Raw genomic sequence first — 14343 nt, 5'->3', positions numbered from 1 at the left:
CACACTCTCCTCCTAGCTAACGCTTCTTATATTGCTTGACCGTTGCTGCTGCAGCTCCTGCTCCTCCAGTCCAGGTCCAGTCCGGGACGAACACACCGTGGCGATGGCGGTGATTTCTTTTCTCCTTCTTTCTGTTTTTGGACCAAATTCTCATCGCACAAGTAGCGCGCCTTCCAGGAATTGATTCATTTCTTCCCGTCTCTTCTGCTTGCTTGCATGCCGGCCTGCACTACTGACTGACTGGCTGACTGTCCATCCGCGTTCCAGACGGTCGACGCACAGTGGTCGAAGGGAGGCCAAAATGGACAGAGAACCTAAGTAACATTTTTAAGTCAAATAGACTCGAGGAGGACTTTAGAACATTTATGATGGTAATAAAAAATGCTTTGCGATTCTCAAAATCTACCCTTAACTAATTACTAGAACTTAACATTTAACTAAACTAAAAACCACAGAGAAACAGACGTAGTACTTAGAACTAATTATATTCAAAATCATCGTCATGAAATCATAATCGCCCAATGCTAATCATGCCATGTTTGGACAAGCCACCACAAGATGGCAGTAGTGAAAAACGTCAAGCAGGAGCAAAAACGATACCAGCGTCGCGACTGGTCAATTGACCAACTATCAAATATTTGAATCAACCGTTAAAAAGGTAATCGATGGGAAGCGAGAAGAGTGTGATGCCTGTTTCTCTGTGTAAAAACTTTAAATTGTTCCACGTTTGATTGCATTGACATTCATGCACACAAGAGAAACACGTGTTTGATGAACAAAATGAGATTTAAATTATGAAAAAAAAATTCACGTGCTCCGATGGGAATCGAACCCACGACTCCCAATTCGCTAGACGAACGCTTCTTTCCTCCAAGCTACGAAAGCATTTGACCATCTCTGTCCTCTGAAGGCACAGAACTGAACTCGATTTCACTAATGCACATGATTTGTTCCTTTTCGTAATCCAAATCTCCTTCGGATGGATTTAGATGAACATCTACACGTCTCTGTTGTGTGCAATGTGGATGAATGTCATAGCGGGAGAGTAATTATTTTCGAAAATTGTCGTGAGCTTCGAATTGTTATTCGATTGGGATTACTCTGAAATTTAACAATTAAAACGATCAGGTGTTCAACAAGGTCATACTGAGATGTTCTGGGTTCAGTGTCCGAAATGGTCAAGGGTCTTATTATAATAAAGTTGTCTTTCTCCTTCATTTTTGTACAGGAACAAAAAAATATAAAGAACATCATTTAGATTTAGATATTCTGGTTTATATCTACCCTGATCACCCAAACATCCCTTCAAATCTACGTACGAATCTACCACCCATCACTCAACGAGATTTATTGCAGACCTGAATTTGACGGAAGTTCTAGGTTATCCAAGATCCATTCTCAAGTAACATCTTGAAGTTTTATAAGCTTTGAGGATGTTATGCAAACCGTCATAAAACCAAAATTCTTTCAGGATTCATTTTATGATGGTTTTATGAAACTCCTTATATTTGACTTAAAATTGTTGCTTGGGTTGAAATATGAGTCTTCACATCCGTAGCCAAGGAAACTCTGTGGGAGAAATCCCGGAAGAATCTCTAAAAAAATCCGATGGAGAAACATCCGAGCAAGAAACTGTAGGAGAAATCAAGCGAAACTATCTGGCACAGATCTCAAAAGTAACAATAGGTAGGTGGGTGTAGGTGGGAATCCAGAGAGAAAATCTCCGAGGTCAGTTAGTCCTAGGGAACTTCAAAAGTCATGGTAATATTGGACGTCGGATGTGTTTGAGGAACAATCTGAGAGTTCTAAAGGTACTTATAAGGATAGTGAGATAGATTCTGAAATGATTGAAATGTGACAAAAGGGTGCTAAAAACAAATGTGAAAAGGGCATCTTCGGTCTTGACAAAATTCACAAACTCTGCTATTTAATCTTGTCCGACGTTTCGGTCACTTTTGGAACCTTCGATAATTGACACCCTGAGAAGGGGCCCAAAAGTGATCGAAACGTCGGACAAGATTAAATTTCAGTATTTGGATTTTATCGCGACTGGAAAGGCCATTTCCTCAATCCCCATTTACATTCCATTACAATTCGGAAACCGGAAACTGAGCTAATAAGAAACACAAAAGGAGATCTCAGGTGACTTCAAGGGAAGACCAAAGGATTACTCTTTTCGGTTAAAGGGGTGGAATCTCAATGTTCTAGACTCTCAGGGAACCAAAGATGGATGTCAGGGGATACTTTTATTATACTAAGTTACGATTTGTAATCTATCATATCCAGTATGTCTTCTGAAAGTTCAATAGACAGTCTATCATGTCCAGTAAGTCTTCTGAATGGTTAATAGACAATATCAGATCAATCGGGATATCTTAGGTCATCCAAACTGTTCTTGAGTTTAGATCCTAAAATCTACTGGTGTAACGGTAACTTATTTCATTATACAAAGCTACGATTTGTAATCTATCATGTCCTGTATGTCTTCTGGAAGTTACAGTGGTTGTTTTTATTAACTAAGCTTCATAACAGTAAGGAAACCCATAATATCCCAAAAATATAATAGGTGTTCCTGTAACTGCTTTGGTAAGTAGAGTGGATTATGTAACACTACTTAACGTAGTGGCAAAAGTTATTATCACAATTGTAGACCTGAAGCTATGGTGTTGTTGATCTGATATATCTCAAAACTATCTTTAAATGTCTCATTGTAGGCCAGGGGGATTACAGATTACAGGCTAAGGCTCATTGTGAGAATAACTACTGTTACTATCAAGAGCTAAACTTCAGGATAGTTTGGACGGCCCTCAATGTCTCAAAGGTTCATAATAATATATAGTAGACTTCAAGTTCTAAACTTAAAAATAGTTTGGCTGACCCGGAACATTCTCATAGTGTCTCTCAATGACATTTGAGATTTCAAGAGCTTCACGGATCTCAGGAGATTATGTTATGCTTTTGTTTATGGTGAAAACACATAAAGTTTTTCTTGTAGATTTGAAGGACTTTATAATTGAACAGTTTGGACGAACCTGAAGGTCCCAAAGGTTTATAATAAAAAAAAAGTAGACTTCAGATTGGTCCAGTAACCACGGATAAATATGCAACGTTACTCAGTATAGCAGATATGGCTGTTGTTACTAATGTAGAACTGAAGTCCTGAACTCTAAGGTAGTTTGGCTGACCTGGAATATCTCTGTAGTGTCTCTAAATTACACTTGAGATTTCAATAGCTTCACGGATGCCAGCAGATTATGCCATTCTATTATTAATGGTGAAAACACATAAAGTTATTCTTGTAGATTTGAAGGACTGCATTATAGAACAGTTTGGACGACCCTGAATATCCCAAAGGTTTATAATAAGCTAGTAAACTTCAGATTGCTCCAGTAAATGTGGCTGATTATGTCACGTTACTTAGTATAACAGATATGGCTACTGTTACAGACATGACATTGTAGATGTCAAGAGCTTCACGGACCCCAGTAGGTTTTGCAATGCTATTATTTGTTGCTAAAATACCTAAAATTATTCTTGTAGATTCGAAGGACTTCACTATAGGACAGTTTGGAACACTTAAAAACATCCTTGAATATAAAACACTTTTTGATAATCTTGACGAAGGCTAAATGAATACATATAAACGTAACCCACATTCAAGTTCAGCTTTTAGAACAACTGGTATGTCAATTATTTCGTTTTTCCAAATTTCATGGTGTTAAGGATGTTTTTCTCTAATAGAGGACTCAATTTGCAACAACTTTGCCGAAGTCAGTAGGGTGGGGCGGGGCAAGATGGGTCACCTAAGGATGGATCACCATAACTTTGTAAATACAAATCGCATTGGTTTGTATTCGTCCGCTACTCTTTAATACACTAGTTAGCTATGCTAAAAGTCGATAAAAAGTTCATTAAATACAAAATATGATGTTAAACAAGCAGTTTTAAAAAGTGATCGATTTTGGGCCGTGAAAAAAGGGCGGGCAAGATAGGTCACCTTTTAAGTAATTCACATTTTCTCAACGAAAAACGTCAAAATATAAGATTTGTTCCGCAATCATATATGCTCCATATCCATACTGAGTAAACAAAAGCTACTAGTAAACATTTTATAAATTTATTTGGAATATAAAAAACTTTACGATATGAGTGGTCCTAAGGCGACTTGAAAATCGATGTTTTCACTAAAAAAAATATCATAATTTTATGTTATAATTTTGAGCGTTCATTCCGCTTGATTGAAGTCATTTATGAGATAGTCTTGTAACAAAAAATAAATAACTTTTGAATGCTCCAAAAATACGCTCAAAATTGAAGGTGACCCATCTTGCCCCGCGGCCGTTTATATGGAGATTATATGGAATGTATCGCATAAGAAAAATGGCTAAAAACCATTTTATTATTTATTTCCAATGAGAGTGAATAATTTTTCAATCAATGCCCCAAGCTTTTGTATATTCACGCTGGTCATCTAACAAAATTATTAACATAATCAAAACATTAGTAATGCGCCCGAAAATGGGACTGATTCATCTTGCCCCGCGACCCATCTTGCCCCGCCCCACCCTATTCAGTTTTATCAAATGAGTGAATTTATACAGCCGTTTCTAAGTTGGGGTCATATATGACCCCTCCGGCTCCAAAGGGTTAAAAGATGTTGGTCGGTTTTTCAGCTGTGGTGCGGAAAGAAGGACTAAAGGGGGCTAATAAGAGGGAACAAGGTATTAGGGGAGTTTACGAGGAGTCAAAAAGAGGACTCTTGATGATTAAAGGAGGAGGATGGCTCAGAACTCTAGAGGAGAGGAGTCAAAAGGAATCTCATAAGAGTTTAAGGTGGACGAGGCGAAAGATGGCTTTAAGAGGGAGCTCAGGAAGGATTGGGACGACTTAATTTGTTTTTACAGTTTTTGAACGTAAAGGCCAAAGCATTGCGGGGCACCATGGATAACAACAAAGATAAGCAGCAAGCGGAGATTCAATGAGTATTGAGATAAATTTTGTAGACCTTGAAAGTCTACCTCTAGGACATTTTATAAACCTTACAATGTCTGATAATGAGACTTTTTCTTACATTCTGGGACACCCAGACTAACAGCAGATGTAAGCAACAAGCGTACATTGAGTGGCGACTGTAGTAGATTCTGTTGACCTTGAAAGTCCTGAAGTCCGGAACATTTTGCATATCTTACATTTTCGAACAACCTCAAAAAGATTTTCTCGTTGCATTGCGAAGTACCATGGATAACAACATCTGTGAACCACAAGCGTAGATTGAGCGGTAATTGTGGTAGATTTTGTGGAACATGAAACTCCTGAAATTCAGGACATTTAGAAAACTTTACAATTTCCAACAACCGTAAAACTGTCTTCTTGTGAGATTGTGGAGCAGCATGGATATCAGAGGACAATAACTGCAAACGTAGATTGAATGGCGATTGAGGTCAGTTCTGTAGAACTTGAATGTCCTGAACTCTAGAACATTTTGCATACCTTACAATATTGTACTACCTCAGAAAGATTGCATTGCGGAGTATCATGGATAACAATGGCCGTAAGCTGCAAGCGTAGATTGAATTGTGATTGAAGTAGATTTTGTAGAACTTCATTGTCTTGATCTTCAGGACTTTCATCATACTTCACAATATACGACAAAAAGGTCTACTTGTTGGATTATGGAGCATCATGGATACCAGAGATCAATAACTGCAAACTTAGTTTGAATGGCAATTGAGGTAGGTTCTGTAGAACTTGAAAGTCCTGGAACTCCAGAGCATTTTGCGTACCTTACAATATCGTACTATCTCAAAAACATTGCATTGCGGAGTACCATGGATAACAATGGCCGTAAACCGCGACCGTACATTTTACGGCGATTGTGGGAGAGTTTGTGGAACTTGAAAGTCCTGAACTTCAGGACATTTTATAAACCTTACAATGTTCGGAAATCGTAAAAAATACTTCTTGCTTAATTACAAATCAACTCGGATAATAACGGTCAGAAACCGCAAAGTTATATTGCTTACGATTGCGGTAGATCCTGTTGACTCTAGGAGAGTTTGGATATCGTACATAGAATATCCAAACAAAACGAAGACTGTTTGAGCTTGAACTTGAGCTTGAATGAATAGATGGTACTCCAGTATCGCCAGACAAGCTACACTCACACAAGGAACCAATGCGATATCTACCGGGGACTTGCAGCATCTTCAGTGTCTGAGTGTTGGTGATCTTCTATTTTCAGGCGACAATGGCGCCTGCCACGTCGGGTTGCAGGTCAATGTGAGGAAGGGGAAGGAAGTGATGATTGCAATCGTTTGTATCCACATCAGACCGAATATACATCTGGAAGGATCTGGTTGGCAGAGGGTTCACACATTGGTGCGAGTATGCCAGGCGTAAGGTAAAAGATTAGTGTGTTTATTACTCTGAAGATAATGCGGCAAAGTTCGCTTGATTTCATAACATGTAGGCGTTATATGTTAGATTGACACTGTGCTGTGCGAGAAATTGGAAGGTGGGGAAACAGATTTTTCAACCCATTTCTGTATACGAAGTAGGATGATAGCGACGGGCCAGGGATTGAACCCAGAACCTTCTGCATACGAATCAGAAGCGGTAGCCACTAGACCACCAAACCCGTCATCCAAACAAAAGGAAAATTGCTATTAAAAACTATTAAGTAGTCCTTAACGAATTGTAGTACTGCATGTAAAAATTTCGAAGAATTTTAAAAGAAGTTGTGTGGAAGATGTAATAGAGGGAGGGCGGCAAAAAATTCGGTCTTATGAAGTCCTCAGGGGTTTAAGGAACAATTGAAAGCTTAGGGAACTTTCAAGGGGTGGTGAGATGGATCCCGAGTTTTTTTAATGGAGGGGATTTTAACACTTTGGGGCTGTTCATAAACCACGTAGACCAAAATTTGGCCATCTCAGACCCCCCCCCTCCCCCTCGTAGACTTTTGTCCATACAAAAATTTTGAAATTTGTATGGAGCGTAGACTTTGGCTAGACCCCCCCCTCCCCCCAAAAAGTCTACGTGGTTTATGAACGGCCCCTTTGTGGACTGAGGGGTCATAAAAGACCCCGGCGATGAAAACGAGCATATCGAACGTGTGTGACGGCAGCGGCAGCAGAGATAGCGGCAGCAGTGGCGAAACAATACGGCTCCAAATATGGTTGAAGGGGAGACAAAATGGGAGCTTGATGGCTGAAAAGTGGTCTAGAGGAGAGGAGGCAAAAGGAATCTCAGAGGGGTTCAAGGAAGCCCATACCCAGACAACCAATTTGCACGTATAATAAAGTTTATGTTAATGTTATGCGTACTTTTATGCGGTAAAATTTTATCGCATAAGATGCAGTAAAAATGCCTTATACGTACAAAAGTGGAGGCGCTATACGTGCATTGACCGAAAAATTATAACGCTATATGACTTGAAGAGATTTCTTATGCGATGCACGGTATGCACTATTGGGACGTAATATAGCATCTTATGCGACTTGATAGTAATTGAAAAAAAAACAATTCTTGTCACCTCAGTATCGAACTAATAACCTTTGGATTATTGAGCCTCACTTCACACTTAAAACCTAACACTACTTATGAAACACACTGGCTAATTGTCATGACGTTCTAACTCACCTCAATGTTTGTTGGAAGGAATGCACTTGGTTACCCTGCGTTGTAAGTATTCGGCAGGCTATCTGGAACTCAAAATGACGAAGCGTGATTTCCCGCACAGTTATCACTACCCCTCACTTGCTAGCACAACCCATTGTTAATTATCAGGTAAACAAATAAAAAATAATGACATTTTAACTTGTTTTGTCACCATAATGATGGCGGCTCACTTTCTTGTAGCTTTTGGCACTCCAAGAGCACCTCTTTTATTGATATCACGTATCACATCGCAATATAACGATTCTAGCTTGTGCGAGTTTGTATGCATATTTTAACGAGTTTATTTTTACTTTTATGCGATTCGGTTTGTATACCAATGCGAAATAAACTGACATAATAATAAAAGTATCAAGCGAAGTCGTATAACCATCGCAGTACCCAATTATGCGAAATCAATTGACACTTAACGAGTTCGCTCGAACGCTTTAGCGAATGAGCAAAGTTTGTCGCAATAAAACATCAGAATATCGTCTACTACGATGTAGTCTTACATGATAAAAGTTAATTTGTACTCTTATATGATTTTACCAGATACATCGCAATAAGTTCAAAAAATAACATCAGATGCGATGAAAATTGTCCCTCAGCCGTACATATATGCGATAGTGACTTAAAATAACACTTTATACGATGTACAGCGTGCATCCTTATGCGATTCCTGGTTGTCTGGGTAAGATCGTTTTAAGAGGAAACTCAGTTTGAACTTAACACCTCCACAATGGTCGGAAAAAGATAAAGTTCGGCCAAAACTCTTTTTATGTGTTTAATCGACGTTATAGGTTGTCTAGATATGTTATATCGTATTTTTAGTGTTTAAAAAGGGGTATTCAAAAAATACGTAACCTCAATAATTTCAAAAATGGCAAAAAACAGTAAACCCCACATTTTTTGCGTTTTTTGTTAGAAAATCAATTTGAATTTAATTAAATGATCAACTTTCGATCAAATCCAATCAAGTTTGTTCAAAACGTTTGAAAAATGTGGGAAGATAAATTTTATTTCAGTCACAAATGGAAAAATAACATAAAATATATGAAAAAACATGACTTTTTTAAATAGCTCTAATTTGAAAAACTGCAAATTTCTGCAAAATATTTAAACGTTTTTATGCAGCCCTAAGCATGATGTTTAGGATGTCCTATTCGAAATTGCGGCGACACGTGACGACACGAACCATTTTTTAACCTAAAAATTACCAAAAATCATAAGGTACAATATATGAAAATTTGAAAAGTTTTGTAACATATTAATTTTGCACCATACGTGCATTCAAACAGCCCAACAACAAGCTTTCATATGCTGGATAACATTAAAAATATATTCCATTCTCAAAATATTATTATTTTACTTTTTTCGAATGTTTCATTTTTCAATTTTATGACTTAGGCCACTTTGGCGGTGAACATGTAATTGAAATACAAAAGCTGGTATGCTTTTAATTCAGAATCATAAAACTACAATACATTAGCTTTGTTATAAGGTGAAATAATGTTTAAAAATATCAATTTCGTTTTTTGAGAGTTTTGGCCGCCCCTTTGTATGGAGCCCGACCAATGTGACCTCCCAGCCAACACACGATCGCATATGATGTTGAATAGGATGCTAAAGTGGAGGCGATATGCGTACACTTTACACGCGGTCAAATAGGAGCATGTACGCATATGGCCTCCACTTTAGCATCCTATTCAACATCATATATGACTTCGTTCGTGTTAACTGAGCTTTATCGTTGCCGCTAACTAGTTTGTAAATTCTAATTTTGACCTATTCTTACGTTCATTTGGCCACCGTGCACTCGAGACGACCGGATTGTCCACATGTGAGGGCCCCGACGACGGCGATGCGAGATGGCCAGCCAGCCCTAAGCCCACCAACCCGATGACGATGACGACGCTCTCCTTTGTGTTGTTGTGTGTTGCATTTGTTATTCATTTTCATTTGGTCGTCGTCGTTGTTGGTTCGGTTGTTGGTCCTTCGGCTCTTTAGGGGTTTTGTTGTTTTGTGTTGCTTTGTTGCTGTTGTTGTTGGAACTTGGTTCGGACGAAATTCCTGGCTGGCTCTTCTTGGAGATTTTGTGCGTTCTGCCGCTGAGACTGGAGTATAATACGGTCGGTCGGGCGGTCGTCGGCCGCTGACTGGCTGTTATTAACTAACGTGGTCTGTGTTGTTTGTTGCAGTTTTGCAACGGCGAAGATGCATTTTTTGAATCTCGGCTCATACTCATGGGAAGAGGGTCAACAAAGGGGGAGGTTGTTTTTTTTTCGATTGGATTGCGCGACGCGGCCCAGCCAGCAGCGTATGTGATTACTGTATTCGTCTCGGGGATTGATGATGACTTCGGGTCCTTTTCGGTGGCTTCGGGGTAGGCTCTCCTCTTTTTTCGGCTTCATTGACCATAACAACTAGGTAGACCCCAAACTAATAATGCAATGTGTGTATTGTTGTGTGGCGGAATGTCTCGGCGGCGGCGACGACGATGGCGCGAGGGTAAGAGCCGGAGCAAGATGAAGGTATGCATGTCTGCTTGCAGCCCGGCAGCCGCGTCCACCCTGATGATGCGTTATTGGGAAGGGGAAAGATAAAGAGCTGGTGGACAACGGCAAAATACAAAAAGAATTCGCGACGTCTGCGTTCAATGACCGCTTGCTGGAATGTCTACGGTCCGGACCGTGGCGGGAAAGATTGTTAACGTTGGGCAGGGTTGCTGCTATACTCTGTCGGTTGACTGCTAATGAATGCACGATGTGATTAGTCGGGATAAATGTGTGGAAAATAATATTGAATTTTGGACGACGAACAACGACAATGCAATAAGAGACCTGCTCCTAGACATGTTGGTGGTTGGGGTGTTGTGTGACTGGCGGTGATACATGGTGGGCTAAGGGGGGTTTACTGGGGGCTTTCCTAAAGGTGGTTCCTGGAGGAGTGTAGTTCAGTGACTTACTAATTTAAAGGCGCCTTATGATCTACAAGCGTAATCAATGGATTGTTGTTACATTACTGATATGGAGCAACATCATACAGGTCCTTGGAGTATAGCTGGAGTAAGTAAGTAAAGCCTGTACTCGAAAAAGTTCTTGTATGACCTAAAATATCTTTGGAAACTAGTATTTTCCAGAACAATTCTTTATGGACCTGTAGGATGTTAACCGTGTCAGTAATACAACATCGAACCATCAATTACGCTTGCAGGTCTTCAGGCCTTTACTCGCGGTTTTACTTTTTTGAAAATTATTTCTGTACAGAAATATGCTCCATGGGCCTGTAGGACGTTCAACTGGATCAGTAATGTAACAACAATTCATTGATAACGCTGGTAGATCTTCAAACGTTCACTCACGAAAGTTCTTAGATGACCTAGAAGATCTTTGGAAATGAGTTCTTTGCAGAACAACGCCCCATGCATCTGTAAAATTTGCACCGTTTCAGTGATGTACCAACAATCCATCGATTACACTCGTAGATATTGAACCCTTAACTCGCGGAAGTTCTTGAGTGACCTAGAACATCTTTTAAATCTAGTTCTCTATAGAACTATGCCTTATGGGCCTGTAGGATGTTGCACAGTATCATGTATTTAACAACAGCCTATTTATTGCGCTTGTAGATCTGGAGGCGTATATCAGCGATACTTTGAAGGTCCTCCAACATGTTTGGACAAAACTACTCTAGTGAACCTAGTGAAGTTTCATAGACCTGTACAATGTTGCGCATCAGTAGAAGGATAAGAAAAATCCATTGCTAACGTATGTAGATCTGCTGAACTTTTCCTGGAACATCCCTGAACCTTATGCCTCAACCATACAAAGCCTTATATCCTCTTGAACACTTCATGACAGCCTCCATGATCCTTCGCTTCATCCGTCTAATCCGTCTTTAATATCACTAAATATCCTCTGAAACCTTACTTGAAACCAGTATGAACTCTTCTCCCAAAACCCATCAACCATTCCTTACCCCCTTCTCACTAATCTCTAGAACCCACCCTTGCTGCACTAACCCCCTTCCCCCTTTTCACTTGAACTCTTTGAAACAATTCTTAAATATCTTAACGTGAGGACATTTTAAATGTTTTCAAATGTCCCTCAGTTTTTTGCACGGGTTTCCCGAATTACACGGTTTTTTACACGGTTTGCCGAATTAACATGGTTTTTCAACACGGTACGCCTTCTTCTCCTCTTTGGCTCTACGTTCCCACAGAAACTTGACCTGCCTCTCTTCGACTTAGTGTTTTCTGAGCACTTCCACAACTTTTTATTGAATGGCTTCCTTTGCCGGTCGTTGCATGAAGTTTGATATTGTGAGGCAAGTTGAAGTACAATGATGATACATTATGCCCGAGGAAGTCGAAAAAAGTTCCCGAACAGAACGGGAATCGAACCCCGGATTGGCAATGCAAAGCCCAGGCTAACTGGACACTCCGGTACGTATCCCCCGTATAAAAGAAGACCTTTGTGTAATCCAAGATCTGCCTAGGTATTCCATCAAATTTGGTAAATGTCCACCAAATAGGGAACCCCAATCCAAGGTGTCAGGTGACCCGTAATGATGGATGAATGATTGAGGGGAGATGCTAAAGATGCTCGATCTGTAACGAAGCCCGTAACGTAGGTAGATCATCTTTTCGTGCTGCGGTGAAAGATCTTCTACCAAACCGAACCCTAGTGACATCCGGTTTGTCCCCAGTTTTTTGGTAATAAGAACTCATGGTTCATAGTCCTTGTTTCTGGTGACAGCCTGCAGGGTCCCCGAAAACGTCTCTGCATCCTCCTGTAACGCCCCTGAGATCTGCTGAAAATCTTTTGATGTAATCCGGAATGTTTCCCAAAACCTCGTCAAACGCCTAGCACACCCCCAAAATGCTCATGAAATCTCCATAATGCTCATAAAATACAAATCGTAGGTAGATACGCCTATGAAACCCGCTCAATTAATCACAGATATGCCATCGGAAACCACCGGAAGTTCCCTCAGAACGCACCTGTAACGTTCTGAACCCCCCGAAACACCTGAAACTATCCGTAACGCCTCTTTATCTCAGTGAAAATTCTCTGATATTTAGTAGTATCAAAAATTGTCACTAAAATTCCCTCAAAAACCCCATGCAACCTCCTGAAACGATCTGTAACGCTCCTAAAATCTGAAACTCGATTGAAATACCTCCGAGCCCCCTCAGGCCCCTGTAACGTACCTGCAACTCTCTGGACCCCCGAAAATAGCCCTAAAACTCCTTCCAGCGCTTAGGAACGCGCTGAAACCCTCTAATGCTTCAAAGAAAACCCTGCAACACCCTCGAAATCTTCCGAATTTTTTGGAAAACGCCTTTTAAACTCCCTGTAACGCCTCTGAAAACCCGCTGAAAATCTACTGAAATTCTCTGAAATGCCTCTTCTGTATCTCCCACAAACCCCTTTGTGACGCTCCTGAAACCTTATTGCTTCCAAAATGCTTCTGGAACCCCATGTGAACATCTCAAACACCTTGTTAAGCCCCAGAAAACATTCGAAACCCTCGAAAGCGCCCCTGAAACTCTAAGCAACCTCCGAAATCGCTCTAGAGCACCATAAAATCCCTAAACCCATTGAATCCGTCTGGAACTTCCCCTGCAGTAGGGCATCCGATCTCAGCAGACATTGTTCAGTCACTAATCAATATTTCAGCTCACTACATCACTCATTAACTCATTTACTCATTACATCACTCACTGATAGTCTCACTCATCCACTCACTTGCTCATCTGCTCATTCACTTATCAATTCAGTCACTAATCAATATTCCAGTTTACTACTTCACTTCCTAACTCATTCATTAACATCATTCACTTACTCATTACATCACTGACTACACCACTACACCACGAATAGGCTCACTTACTTACGCACTAAGCAACTCACCAACTCAATAAATTACTAACTCACTACACCACTCACTTACACTTTTATTAATTTTTACCCACACTCACTAAAAGATTCATTCATTCACTAATCCATTAACTCACTAACGCCTCACTCGCTCACTCACTCATTTACTTGCCATCTCACTGCATTACTCACTAACGACGTGCTTGGTGGTCTAGTGGCTACCGCTTCTGATTCGTATGCAGAAAGTCATGGGTTCAATCCCTGGCCCGTCCCTTTCATCCTACTTTGTATCTTTCTATCCACTTTCTCTTTTTCTCTTCTCTACATATACAACTCATGTATATCCACTCCCGTTCAAAAGTTTGGGGTCACCCCCTCAAAAACGTGTCATTTTTTTAAGCCCATATCTCCGCCAATTTGCGTCTGATTTCAAAACCTAGGGTTCATTCAAAAGATAATAAGTCAATGAAACTTTGAACATGATTTAAAAGAAACTTTTTCAAAAAATTTTGTATGTAAACTTAACCCAAAGTTGCCAAATTTTCTAAAAAATGAATATAAACTTACGGCAGTGTCGCTGGAAGTTGAGTCAACAAAATTTTAAGATGAGAGCGGTAATATGACCCATTTTCTATTAGCTTTCAACTGCTTTTTACAGAACTTAGCTAAAAAATCTAGAAAAAAAGTTATTAAGTAAATTAATCCTTGATGTCATCGACCAAAAGTTTGGGGTCACCCCTCAAAATGCTGTATCGGCCAAAAGTTTGGGGTCACTATCGTAAAACATGGAAAAGTGATTTGGTGA

At 40.0% G+C, this 14343-nt stretch overlaps 1 long non-coding RNA gene across 1 annotated transcript; it reads right to left on the bottom strand.

The window, feature by feature from the left end:
* Positions 1–3773: 3773 nt before the first annotated feature.
* LOC134287301 (uncharacterized) lies at positions 3774–4517 on the bottom strand. Its single transcript, XR_009997202.1, has 2 exons — positions 3998–4517; positions 3774–3803 (listed from the first exon to the last, which is right to left on the bottom strand). It is a non-coding gene; the product is annotated as an uncharacterized LOC134287301 (long non-coding RNA).
* Between the last annotated feature and the right edge of the window lie 9826 nt (positions 4518–14343).

The sequence above is a fragment of the Aedes albopictus genome, chromosome 2, assembly GCF_035046485.1.
Source record: "Aedes albopictus strain Foshan chromosome 2, AalbF5, whole genome shotgun sequence".
In the NCBI taxonomy this organism is placed as follows: Eukaryota; Metazoa; Arthropoda; class Insecta; order Diptera; family Culicidae; genus Aedes; species Aedes albopictus.
This window is presented reverse-complemented; position numbering and strand designations above follow the sequence as displayed.